At 39.1% G+C, this 14,237-nt stretch overlaps 1 long non-coding RNA gene and 1 pseudogene across 1 annotated transcript; one reads left to right on the forward strand and one right to left on the reverse strand.

Moving 5' to 3' along the window:
- Positions 1-1,235: 1,235 nt before the first annotated feature.
- On the reverse strand, positions 1,236-4,225 carry LOC126607831 (AP2-like ethylene-responsive transcription factor At1g16060; annotated as a pseudogene).
- Positions 4,226-11,745: 7,520 nt separating this feature from the next.
- On the forward strand, positions 11,746-12,525 carry LOC126606964 (uncharacterized). Its single transcript, XR_007617433.1, has 3 exons — positions 11,746-11,819; positions 11,954-12,075; positions 12,457-12,525. It is a non-coding gene; the product is annotated as an uncharacterized LOC126606964 (long non-coding RNA).
- Positions 12,526-14,237: the final 1,712 nt, after the last annotated feature.

Below are 14,237 nucleotides of genomic sequence, written 5' to 3' on the forward strand. Positions count from 1 at the left end.
ACAAGTGATAGAGACTAACCTACTATCAGCCAAAGAACACTTTCTAGTAGTATTACAAGTAAAAAGTTGATGACTCACTACCCTCCAAGTGTTTTCGGGTAAGCACACAACCAGAGACAATCAGGCTAAACTGCTAATAAAAAGGAAGACAGACCCCAGAGATAAAGACACTCAATAAATCAAACAAACAAACATACAAACTCTGCTCCCAAGCCAGATTTGCATCCAAAAGCTAAAATCAACCAAGATTCAGTCTTTTTAGCAATAGTTTCCTTAGAGAAGTTATCTTTTCTCCAGTATAAAAGCTCTGCTACCATTCCCAGTGCTGTAGTATCGATTCTCTTGTGTAAACTTGTTTACCATTCATCCCTTTTTAGGATATAACCCCTATAATTTCAAAGAGAAGTGACTACAAGAGGTTCAACCTTGCCAAACAAGGTGAAATCTTGCCCCAAGCTCTATGTTTGTTTTCTAAATTAGTAGATCTATTGCTTAATGCATTCTCCAGCATGTATTCAAGTTATTTCCACCTGTTTTTCTATTTTAAGAATCCCATTTGCATCTGGATCTGATTAGTTTAATGAACATGTTTTCATTAAGAGTGGTTTAGGACCAAACAAATGACTTAAGGGGCTCTGGACTCCCTTCATTCAAATGTACAAGACCACGAACTAAAAGTCATTGTTTACAAGGCAAGAAAAAGAACTTAATACAGACTTAACCCACCTATGACAATCCTTTGATAACAAGAAGTTGGAGTAACTTGGGGCGCAAGTAATTGACTTAAAACACACTTGTTCTACATCTGCTATACTGAGATAGCAGTGGCACGCTTAGCACTTAGTTAGTTTTGATTGCGAGCCTCAAGGCCTACACCTAAGACCCCACAAAGGCACCTTTCAGAACTAGCTTGGTTCTCTTCTTGTAGCACATCAACAAGTAAGAGCCCGACTACACATCCAAAGTGCCAATCCCTTGGGTAGCTGTGCTGAGGTCCGAGGAACCTTCTCCAGAGAAATCTTTGCCCGAACAAGTATATTTGTAAAAAAATTGTTGACGAATATGCATGGTTATAATGAACTTAATGATGTTGCTGATAACTGATGTTTTGATTAGAACAATGTTTTAAGGAATCATCAAGTATACAATAAAGTTCATATCCATCATCCATGTTTATAAAATAAAACGATCTAGATGAAGTGTTTACAAGTGCGTAAACTAAAACTAAAGTTAATTTAGTTAAAGTCAGGGAAAGTAAACATGTTTAAGGCACCATTTCAAAGGGGTTGGTCCCTTGAGTTGCTCAAGGGCAGCAGGCTCTCCTCCTGTGACTCTAATGCAGGCAAAACACCGCTGTTTGAAGAACAGGTACAGGGATTATTTCGCATTCCTTCGTACAATATCCGCTTAATAGTGTCGCTGTTGTTCTGTTCCGGAAGGAGGTTTAAATCATTCTTCTCACTCTCTTCATTATCTCCATTTAAATTATTTTCCACCAGCTCTTTAAATACTGAGGATTGAAGGATGAGGCCAAGAGGTGTTGGGGAAGGTGATGACATGGTGAAGGGGCTAACGGGCATAGAAGGCTGCTGCTGCTGCCTAGGGAAAATGTCGCGATTTTTTGAGGTGTCTATGTCATCTACGGTGAAGGAGTTGGGTTGGAACATGGACATCTGTCTTCCTTCCTTGCTCGGGGGGATGCCATCAGTGGAAGATGGCATGGGGAGAAGCTGATCTGCATTCGATTTCAGTTCTTGAGGGCCAAGGGAGTTGGCCCTTGGCCTCTGCCATCTGATTATGTTTTCAAGTCAAAGTTGGTCACTGCATTTATGCCTCTGTATTCTATTGCTGCAATAACATAAGCATGAGCAGCCTCTTCCTGGGTGCCTTGATGAAATAAAATAAGCCTCATAAACCACTTAACACACCCAACGTACTTTGAAACAAATAGATTTAAATGTCAGCCAACGATTTTAACGCTTATTTTTTAGCCTTTTACACCCCTTCTGTGAGCGCAGAAAAAGTATTATACTCAATTTGGGGCATAGATGACAAAAGGGGAAGTGTGGAAATCGCCACCCTAGAGATCAGTTTGAAACTCACCATAAGTGCCGAGGTAGAGGTACTTGTTTTCGAAAACTCTCCCTATCCTTGCTTCCCATCTCCAACATGTGCCACATCAACACTTAACGAAAATTTTAATAGAATTGTGACGGAAGAATCACATTGATTTGTGACACCTATTCCAGGGACTACATTAATTGATTTTTAATTTTAGGGACTACCTTGATGGTGATGGTCAATTTCAGATACCATTTGTGATAAAAACCCTAAAAATATTGTTTATCAATGGGCTAGAAACATAAAACTGAGCCACGCATAAATAAGACAAACTTGAAATAATAATATTTTAAGATAGAAAAAAAATTAATAGTTGTTTGAAAAGTGGGCTGGAATGGAAAAAATTTAGTAGCATATAAGTGTCATTGCCACATAGTGGATAGAATGTTATGTTTCTACCTATAAGTTGTGAGTTCGAAACTCCTTATCTCTCAAATTCTTGTAACAGTTTCTCTCCCCTCTCCCCATAATAATAATTATTAAAGAAAAAGTGTTACATAGGTTTCCAGAGGACACTTCTAAAGTAAAATTTGTTAACTCCCCTTGAGATGCTCTAATTGATGCCCGAATTAGCATACTCAGTTTACATTGAGATTTGAATTAAGGTTTATATCCCTCTCACTTCATTTTTTTTTCCCAAAAAAATAACAAAAGAGAATAAGAAAACAATGCAAATTTATATTTAAAAATCCGTTCTTTATATGTTCAGAATTTTTTTGTGTTTGAAAGCAACATGTACTACATTCATTGGTATACGTCCGTGCACGTTCAAAAAAGAGAGGAAATTAAACAACAAAAAAACCATATGCATTATTTTTTGGGTAAATCACTAAAATGGTCCATGAGATTTATATAACTCATTACTTTGGTCCTTGAGATTCCAATTCGATAAAAGTGGTCCCTGAGATTGTCCACCATCCATCATTTTGGTCATTCTGTTAAAAACTCCATTAAGTGTCCCGAAGCTCTTGGCCGAAAGTTTAGGCAATTTTCAAAGCTTCATAACTCAATCGTTTTTTAAACAAATTCGACCCATAATATATCAAAATGAAGATAGGAAAGTGTAGAATAAGATTATACCTATTTTGAAGCCCAATGGTTGCCAGAGATGGCCTGAAAATAGCCTCAAAATTGACTTGTCCGAGCGAAAACTGGAAAACTCACCGGAAACTGGATAAACTTTAAACGTTCATATCTTCTTCAATACTCAACAAAATCAAGTGATTCAAAAACGAAAATCATACTTCTCGATGAGACAAAAAGAATGGTACCTTTTTCAACTGCTATATCTCCATGGTTTGGCCGAAACGTGGCTCGAAGGTGGCTAACTCGAGACCTAGACAGCTACTTTCAAGCAGTTTTCAGGCCAAAACATGGCAAGTAAGCCATCGAAAAAGGTACCATTCTTTTCATCTCATCGAGAAGTATGATGTTTATTTTTGAATCACTTGATTTCGTTGAGTATTGAAGAAGTTATGAACGTTTAACATTTACCCAGTTTCCGGCGAGTTTTCAAGTTTTCACTCGGACCAGTCAACTTTAAGGCTATTTTCCGGCCATCTCCTGCAACCATTGGGCTTCAAAATAGGTATAATCTTATTATACACTTTCCTATCTTCATTTTGATATATTATGGGTCGAATTTGGTTAAGAAACGATTGAGTTAAGAAGCTTTGAAAATTGCCCAAACTTCCGGCCAAGAACTCCGGGACACTTAACAGAGTTTTTAAAGGAATGACCAAAATGATAGATGGTGGACAATCTTAGGGACCACTTTTATTGATTTGGAATCTCAGGGACCAAAGTGATGAATTATGCAAATCTCAGGGACCATTTAGCGATTTAGCCTTATTTTTTAAGCAGCCGCTGAGTTGTTTCGCATTTATGTATTTCGATGTTTTATTTTTGAAGTTTCGGATTATGGATAGATGAACTAAACACTAGAGTGGAGGTTATGAACCTTATTTTGTTGGCATAAATGAAATTGCAATTTTGGAAAACAGTGATTGAGTTGCCATTATAAGACCGAAGAGACGCTATCGGTATTAATTTCGGGTTCTTTGTGTTGTCCTTATGCAGTCGTTTAGCTTACGTACCTAACCATATGCTTTGAAAATATGTAATTCATATTCTGTTACTATCAAATTATCTATTTCCCTTGTTTTCCTATCAAATTATATATAACCAAATTGTTAATCTACAATTGAGTGGCAGAAGAAGAGTTTACCGCGCTATAAAAATTGGTTCGGTTGACTAGAGCAGTGTTTGCAATTGTTAACCCACATCTGAGTGGCAAAAGAAGAGTTACCATGCAATCGAAATTGGTTCGGTTGACTAGACCCCGTGTGTAACTGTTAACGCACATTTGAGCGGTAGAAGAAGAGTTACCATGCTATAGAAATTAGTTTGGTTGATTAGAATAGTGTATCTATTTTCCTACTCTAAAATACGAATCTTGCTTCTTGTAAACTAGACTGGAGTTCTCATACATGTAAAATAAAAGGAAAACTAATGAAAATGGCTTGAAAACTTTAAGTTTTAATAATAATGACAAAATAAATTGTAAAATGAATAGTACCAAGATTGATTTTTTAGTGTAAAAATGTGATTTTTCATTAAAATGAACAGTACCGGAAGCTTTTTCGTTAAAGTTCCCTAAAATAAATTGCATTTCTCGAAGGACATTAGATTGCTTGCTTTTATTTATAATGTTCTTGATAAATTCATACTTACCCCAAAACCTACCGGGTGGTCTTACATTTCTCACAAGATCAAAAGTAAACCACTGAAACTAATCTCCCTTGTTTTTTCTTTATATTCCAAGTGGCTCTGCAATATGGAAAATTCAGGGATTTATTCAGACCAACTCCGTAAGAATTTAGTCTTCTTAGCATTACTCTAAATTTTATAGTAAAATTAGGATAATGCTAAGGAGATCAAATTTTCTAAACTAAATTGCAAATCAAATAATGTGTCATCAATAAGAAATGAGCACGTTAATCGACACTTGGTTAATAATCCAATCATCTACAACCATATTATTTGGCTTGCAAATTTACTTTAAAATTTTTGTTTTCTCTAACATTACCCAATTTGTTAACTCTCTTGATCGGACATGACCTTTGTTAATTTCTTCAGTTTACATTGAGATTTGAATTTAGGTTTATATCCCTCTCCCACTTCCTTCATTTGTTTCCCCATCATTATTTCCCCCAAAAAATAGCCAAAAGAGAATAAGAAAATAATTATAAAAATGTGCGACAATGGCAACGCATATGTAAAAATCCACTTTCTTCGATCATATGTTTAGAATTTTTTTTTCTTTCAGTTTGAAAAAACATGTACTACATTCATTGGTGTACGTGCACGTTCAAAAAGACGAAAAAAAAGAAAGAAATTGAACAACAAAAAGGAACCTAGCAGGGTTTGCCAACAACGCAGTTTAGTACTGGTTTGGTACTGATGTGCATTTTATAAAAAGTGGATAAAAAAAAATTGAGCTCAAAAAGATGTTTGGTAAACACTTAAAAACAACTTATTTTCACAGTTTTAAATGAAAAAAACTGAAAACGTGAAGCAGCAAAAATAAACTTATTTTCACAACACAGAAGAAACAATTTTTTTTCAAAACACAACAATACCAAACTAGCCCTAGGAACACCAGAAAATTCTTGTAACAGTTTCTCTCCCCTCTCCCCGTAATAATAATTATTAAAGAAAAAGTGTTACATAGGTTTCCCGAGGACACTTCTAAAGTAAAATTTGTTAACTACCTTGAGATGCTCTAATTAATGCCCCAATTATTATACTCAGGGGGCATTTGTTTACCCTTCTTAGCCTTCACTGAATTAAATTGGATTGTAGTCTTGTGTTTGGTGGCTTGTGGGACTAACATTAATGGCACTAGATGGGACTCACTTTGACAAACGACTTCACTAGCTGGTCTTAGCGAGAGACCCCAACACCCACGGGTTTAGCTAAGACCTTCCATCATCCTCTCTCGCCTTCGTCCACTCTCGCTGCATCCTTTATCGCCTTCGTCTGCTTCACTGCCCCGAGTTCATCGACCTCGATTTTCTACGGCATGGGCTTCAATGAAAGCTGGAACTTGGAAGATAGAAATTTTTTTACGGCTGGGATCATCCATCTCAGTCTCCAATTTTTTACGGCATAGACCTTGACCTCGATTTCGACGGCTGGTTCATCCATCTTTGTCTTTAATTTTCGACTGCATCGACCTTGGCCTCGATTTTCCATGGTTGGGTTTATCCATCTCGTCTTCCTCCACCCTTCCCTTGCCATCTGTGACACACCCCGATCCTAGAATCAAGGCGTGCTGGCCGTCACGCCTTGATTCTAGGATCGGGGTGTGTCAGTTTGGTATCAGAGCCTAGGTTGCAATCCTGTATAAATTGTTAACGTTCTAATGATCTTTTGATGTCTTCTGTCAGAACTATGCCGCCTCGTAGGGAATCACGCCGTGCTTCTAAGTCCAATTTCCCTGATATAACTCAATTAGGGAAAGCGATGGCCCATGCCTTTCAGAATGCAATCCGTCATCCTCCTCCTCAGAGAACACCCCTGGAGACTATGTATAATCTAAAATTGGACTGTTTCATGGGTAATGAGGGTCATGAAGGGGCAGAAAAGTGGTTAGACCATATTGAGAAGACTTTCCAGGTGATGCAGAGTCAAGGGAACCTTCCTGCTAATAGATGGGTGGAGACCACTACTTGGTTTTTAGGACGAGAGCCAGCAGGTTGGTGGATAAATCAGACTAAGTTTATGTCACCTGAGATGGCAGCTGACTGAGAAGTATTCAAAGAGCATTTTATGAAAAGATTTGTTCCGCCGGAGTACATTGATCGTAAGAAACATGAGTTTACTCATCTGAAGCAAAAGGATATGTCGGCGCATGAGTATTACAGGAAATTTACAGACTTATCTCGTTATGATCCTGATACAGCTGGTAATCAGGCAGAGATGCTTCGCCGTTTTAAGCTAGGAACTAAGAAGAAATGACGGACTTTTGCTAGTGCGCTTCCTTGCACCGATTATCATGAGTTTTCTGAGATTTTGGTGCGGATGGAAGATTCCGACAACCTTCCTAGTAATAGTGAGGATGATGAAGATAAGAATGCTAATCAGAAGAAAGATGATAGGGGTAAAGGTATCTCCACTAAGAGACCCCGTAAGACACAAAATTTCAAGAGAAGTGGAGCGAGCTCGAGTTCTTCCAGTGGAGGATTTAGTGTCACAGGCCCGAGGAAAGGTGGAAGATTTGTTGGTGGACCCAAGTTTCAGAGACAAAGAGATTTTGGTGGTGCTGGTGGTTATGGTGCTCCGTTGTGCCGTCGTTGTAATTTCAGACATCATAGAGAGTGTAAGAGAAGTGGTAGTGGTGGTGCTTGCTACACTTGTGGAAAGATAAGACATATGGCTGCTCAGTGTTCTCAGAGTCAGCAGAGATCTCAGCAGTCTACTATGCCATCTCCAACGCCGATTCAGCAGAACTTTGGATCAGGCAGTTATGGTCAGACGGGTCGTGGTGATGCTTACCACTACCAGGGTGATACTGCTCTCTATGCTTTCGGACAGTATCAGTATTCCCAGGATCCTTATTCTCAGACTGGGTATTCCCAAGACCATGGAGGTTATACTTTTTATTCTTCCATGCCAGCTAGTGGATCTTAGTGGCATCGGGAGGTCAACCTCGACAGGGAGAGGTTGCTGCTAGCAGTGCAGGACCGCCTAGGCAGTCTAGTCAGTCAAGACAGGGACGTACTTCTCAGGGGCGAGGTAACCAAGGCAACAAAGGTCGTGGTGGACGACAGCAAGCTCATGGACGTGTTAATCACATCTCATTACAATATGCTCAGAATCATTCGGACTTGATTATGGTCGTGGTGCTACACATCTCACTACAGCAAGCTCAAGGTCGTGGTGCTACATATTCTGTGATTTCTCATACGTTTGCTCAAATGACACAACCTCACCCTACACCTCTAGGATTTGATTTAGAGTTTGCTATGCCTAGAGGTGACAAATGTTATGTTGATAGTGTTTATCCAGGGTGTCCAGTGATGGTAGATGGTGTAGTTATGTCAGCTAATCTTATCCCGTTAGATATTGTGGATTTTGATGTGATTTTAGGGGCAGATTGGTTGCATTATAATCGTGCCCATATAGATTGTTACAGGAAATCTGTTACTTTTCATCGTCCTGGATTACCAGAGGTTACTTTTGTGGGTGAAAGAAGTGGGGTGAGACATGGTGTTATTTCTGTCATGAGAGCAAAGAAGTTGTTATCGAAAGGTTGTCAAGGATACTTAGCACATGTGGTGTTAAATGATGTTGTTCCTAGCAGTGTGGAGGAAGTTGGAGTAGTCAGGCACTATCCTGATATTTTCCCAGATGATTTGCCTGGATTGCCGCCAAACAGAGATGTGGAGTTTTCTATTGATTTGCTTCCAGGTACGGATCCTATATCTTTGACTCCATATAAAATGGCTCCAGCTGAATTGAGAGAGTTGAAAATTCAGTTACAGGAATTAACTGATAAAGGTTTCATTCAACCTAGTACTTCACCTTGGGGAGCTCCAGTGTTGTTTGTAAGAAAGAAAGATGGAACTTTGAGATTATGTATTGATTACAGGCAATTGAACCGGGTAACGATTAAAAACCGTTATCCCTTGCCTCGTATCGATGATTTGTTCGATCAGCTTAAAGGTGCGTGTGTGTTCTCTAAGATTGATTTGAGATCTGGTTATTATCAGTTGAAGATTAAAGAAGATGATGTACCTAAGACGGCTTTCAGGACCCGTTATGGACATTATGAGTTTTTGGTTATGCCATTCGGATTGACTAATGCACCTGCAGCTTTTATGAGGCTAATGAATGAGGTATTCCAGCAGTATCTTGATAAATTTGTCATTGTTTTTATCGATGATATTCTGGTATACTCTAAGTCTAAAATAGATCATATTCGACATCTTAACTTGGTATTAAAGAAATTGAGGGAGCATCAGTTGTATGCCAAGTTTAGTAAATGTCAGTTTTGGTTGAATCAAGTGGCATTTTTGGGGCATGTAGTATCGGCACAAGGAATTCAAGTAGATCCTCAAAAGATAGCAGCAGTGGAGAATTGGGAACAACCACGAACCGTCACTGAGGTACGGAGTTTTCTGGGTCTAGCAGGTTATTATCGACGGTTTGTTCAAGATTTTTCTATGATTGCTTTGCCACTAACGAAGTTAACTAGAAAGGATGTTAAGTTTGATTGGGATGAGAATTGTGAGCAAAGTTTCCAGCAGTTGAAATATTGCCTCACTCATAATCCAGTATTGGTACTTCCTGATGATAGTGGTAACTTTGAGATTTACAGTGATGCTTCTTTAAATGGTTTGGGATGTGTTTTGATGCAGCATAATAGAGTGATTGCCTATGCTTCTCGACAATTGAAGATTCATGAAAGGAATTATCCTACTCACGATCTTGAGTTGGCAGCCATTGTCTTTGCTTTGAAGATTTGGAGGCATTATCTCTATGGTGAGAAGTGTAAGATCTTCACAGATCATAAGAGTCTTCAGTATCTTTTCACTCAACATGATCTTAATCTTCGTCAACGGAGGTGGATGGAGTTACTAAGTGATTATGACTGCACTATTGAGTATCATCCGGGTCGTGCAAATGTGGTAGCTGATGCACTAAGTAGGAAACCTCAAGGTCGACTCAATGCTTTGTATGCTTGTCGTGTTCCTCTTCTTATAGATTTGAGAGCTACTGGAGTAAGATTGGAGTTAGAAGAATGAAGAGAAGCTTTTCTTGCTAGTTTCCAAGTCAGGCCAGTTTTGGTTGATCGTGTACTTGAAGCTCAAATGGGTGATGAAGAGATCCAAGAAATGATCCAATTAAGAAATGAAGGGAAAAAGAAAGACCTCAGAATTCGAGAATCTGATGGCATGCTTATGCAAGAGAACAGAATGTATGTGCCGAATAATGAGGAATTAAAGAAGGAAATTTTAGATGAAGCACATTGTTCGGCTTATGCGATGCATCCAGGGGGAACTAAGATGTACCATACCATTCAACCATTTTATTATTGGCCGGGTATGAAGAGGGAAATTGCAGAGTATGTAAGTAAGTGTATTGTTTGTCAGCAAGTCAAAGCTGAAAGAAAGAAGCCTTTTGGTCGGATGCAACCACTTCCCGTTCCTCAGTGGAAATGGGAAAATATAACTATAGATTTTGTGTATAAGCTTCCGCGTACACGAAATGGATTTGATGGTGTTTGGGTGATTGTAGATCGGCTTACTAAGTCAGCATACTTCATTCCAGTAAGGGAAAAGTATCCTCTGAATAAATTGGCTAAGTTGTTCATCACGAAGATTGTGAAGTATCATGGAGTTCCAGTGAATATTATTTCTGATCGAGATCCAAGATTTACTTATAAGTTTTGGATAGCTTTTCAGGAAGCTCTTGGTACGAAATTGCTTTACAGCACTGCTTATCATCCTCAAACCGATGGACAATCAGAGAGGACTATTCAAACGTTGGAGGATATGTTGAGATCTTCAGCGTTACAGTTTGGTGATTCTTGGCATGATCGCCTAGATTTGATGGAATTTGCCTACAATAATAGTTTTCATTCAAGTATTGGTATGTCACCATTTGAGGCACTTTATGGTAGAGCTTGTCGTACGCCATTGTGTTGGTCAGAGGTTGGCGAAAGAGTGCTTGAAGGCCCAGAGATTGTGGATGAGACTACTCAAAATGTTCAGGTGATTAAGTCTAACCTGAAAGCGGCCCAGGATCGACAAAAGAGTTTAGCAGATAGACATACTACTGATCGAGTTTATGATGTGGGTAATTTGGTATTCTTGAAATTGTCACCTTGGAGAGGTGTAGTGCGGTTTGAAAAGAGAGGCAAGCTAAGTCCTAGGTACATAGGACCTTATGAGATCACTGAGAGGATTGGTGAAGTTGCTTACAGATTGGAGTTGCCTCCGGAGTTATCTAAGATACATAATGTGTTTCATGTCCCAATGCTTCGACATTATGTTTCAGACCATTCACTTGTAATTCCTCCTCAACCTTTGGAGATTAATCCGGATTTGACGTATGATGAAGAACCAATGACTATCTTGGATTGGAAAGACAAGGTTCTAAGGAATAAGACAATGAGCTTAGTAAAAGTATTGTGGAGGAACCACTCAGTGGAAGAAGCTACTTGGGAGACAAAAGATTGAATGAAAGAGATGTATCCGAGGTTGTTTTATGAGTATTAAGTGGATTGTTTGGTTGTATGAATTTCGAGGATGAAATTATATAAGGAGGGTAAATTGTCACAGCCCGTCCCGGGATTTTATTTATCAAGGACGTGAAATGACGGAATTACCCTTGACGGGTGCTAAGGTATGTGTGTGTGTGACATATTATTTGGACTAAATACACATATTCCATAAACTTTGGAAAATTATTTAAGTTGGATTAAAATTTGGGTTGTAAATTTGTGTGGTTAGGGAATGAAGTTGTGACTTGTTTTTGGGTGGACCACACAACACACACGAGACAACCCTCTCCCTTCCCCTATGCTCTCTCTCTCTCTCTCCTCTCCGTTTCAGTCTCTCTCTCTCCCTCTCGAAATTGTACGGACAAAGGGCCAAACCCTTGAACTTTCACGGATCGACGCCAAAAAGGTAAGGTTCTTCATCCTTTCGACCTCCTGAGTTGAATGGTACTAGTTTTAGAACGGGAAACCTTAGAAATCACGTTAAAAACCCGAGGTCCGATTTGAGTACTGTTCATGCATTCGTGATGTGTTGATTTTCAGGGAATTCTAAGCTTATAGTGAGCTTAGTGAGGTCCTAAGGAAGCTCGGAGTACTTAGTTTGAAGGTTTTGGACGTCGAGATCGTTGAGTTCGAAATTGGCCGGTTTTCTTGGAATTTCTCCGGTGAGATTTCGTAGTTTTTAGAGCCTTAAAGTAGTGTAACGTGATTCTACATGCTTAGGGCTTCATTTTGATATAAAATACATGAAAAATGGTTGAGAAATGACGGAGAATAAGGACATTGAAAAATCTCCAGTTTTCAGGCCATCGGAAAAACCAGTCCGGCGAGCCCAAGGTAAGAGACGCGCGTGGACCCGTGCTTGTCCCGGCACGTGGGGGCGCGTGACAAGCCCAAAAATTATTTTAAAAATATGTCGACGTCCGTGATGTCGAGTAGGTCACTGTGGTATATTCATATACCCAAATTGAGCATCGTATAAGAAGTTATTACGAATTGTCGGTTATGTGCTTTAAATAATGTTGTTTTAGTTGTTTCGCATATAGGTGATACCTATCCCGAGGACGAGCGGATTCAAGGGCGTCACGGGGGCTACGACCCTTCGACTTATCAGTGAGTGGGCAATATTTCTGTTTATACCTATATACTATAGATATTTTTCCCAGAAATTAAGTTTAAATGAAAGTATGTTTTTAAAATGCCATGCGTGCATATTGTGAAATATATGAATTGGTAATTGTTGCATATATATGTGTGTGAATTGGTGATGTGAACGCACATGTGAGTATCAGGTGAGTTTTATGTTATTCATGTGAATTGTTAATAATGTGAATTGTGTTGAGAGCTCATAACATGCACCCTTGGTGTTAGTGCTTATATTATTCACCGCACCGCACGCTCACCTTGGATCCAAGTAAGTGCATGTCGTACAGACCATGAGAGGGTTCAGACATACTAGTCGTATAGATCACTAGAGGTGATTCCGACTAGTAGGTGACCTTAGATTATGCGCGCAGATGATTGATGAGAGAAGCACTAGAGTGTATTCTTACACCATTCTTGTTGTACATACTACTTCAAGTAGTTCTGACTTATGTGCAGAGTAGTGCCATACATGTCACCGTGGTGACTCCGGTTGGTTTGGATATTTAGCTAGAATTAATCGTACATGACCAACTGCAGGGTCTCCGGTTGATTCATTATGACACCTGTTATATTGATGCATCCATATTCTGTCATTGTCATTTATAGCATGGCATACTTGCTGGATTTTAATAAAAATTGATGTTTTGAGAGATATGAACAAATATTATGCTATTATGTTATTTTCTGGGAAAGTATACAGGTTTTACAGCGAGGGGTTAGAAACGTTTTGATGAAATGTTTTTGAAAAACTTTGGTTTTACTGACCCACTCAATTTTGTTTTGTGCCCCTCCAGGTTCTAGATAGCAACATTGGTGGCCCACGAGGATTCCCACGGCGTACTGACAGACTACATAAATATAGGACTCACCTGCGGGTGTTGTAACTTAGTTATGGTCCTACTTGACTGCACCTAGTACTTATGCTCTGAATTTGTGTGTTTTACACTTGAACTCACTCTAGCATGCTAGTTGGATATTATTGCTAGTAGTTGGTTTTTATTCGTTCGTATTTCTCATATCTTTTGCTTCCGCATCGCACTTTTGGTTACGTCACGCTCACGTGACGGCCATCACGCCTTGATTCTAGGATCGGGGTGTGTCAGTCTGCAACTCCAATCCCTACCCACACACATACCCAGCCCCACCCACATGTGCCGTCCGCAACTTCAATCCTCACCCATGGAAAAACAAGTGATGTTGGATGGGAAAAGAGGCAAAGGGAAGAGAGAGAGGGATTTGAAAGGAAAAACTAAGGGAAGAGAGAGAATGAGCTGAACAGGAAAACTCACCAGGGCTGCCATTGAATTGGCGGTGCTAAGCTTGAGAGGGAGGGGTTGGGTTTTTTGGAGGAAGGCAAGTCTCCATTTTTTGTGATTTTTTTGTGATTTTAATTCGAATAGTCTATGCAACAGAGGGAGAAAAAGAGCGAAGAAACTTGGATACACAGAGGAGAGGGGAGAGAGACGGCAGGGGATAAAAAATAAAGAGAGGTTAGCTGGAAATAATGATTCTAGAAAATAAGAAAAAGATAAATTAATAATAGAATATTAATAAATATATATTAAGTAAATAATAAAATATTATATATATAGATTAAATAATATAATATTAGAATCCTACTTCTTAGTCCGACACTGCACCAAACGCTTCACTAAATCAGTCCAGTTTAGTCTAGTCTAAG

This window comes from Malus sylvestris, chromosome 16 (assembly GCF_916048215.2).
Source record: "Malus sylvestris chromosome 16, drMalSylv7.2, whole genome shotgun sequence".
In the NCBI taxonomy this organism is placed as follows: Eukaryota; Viridiplantae; Streptophyta; class Magnoliopsida; order Rosales; family Rosaceae; genus Malus; species Malus sylvestris.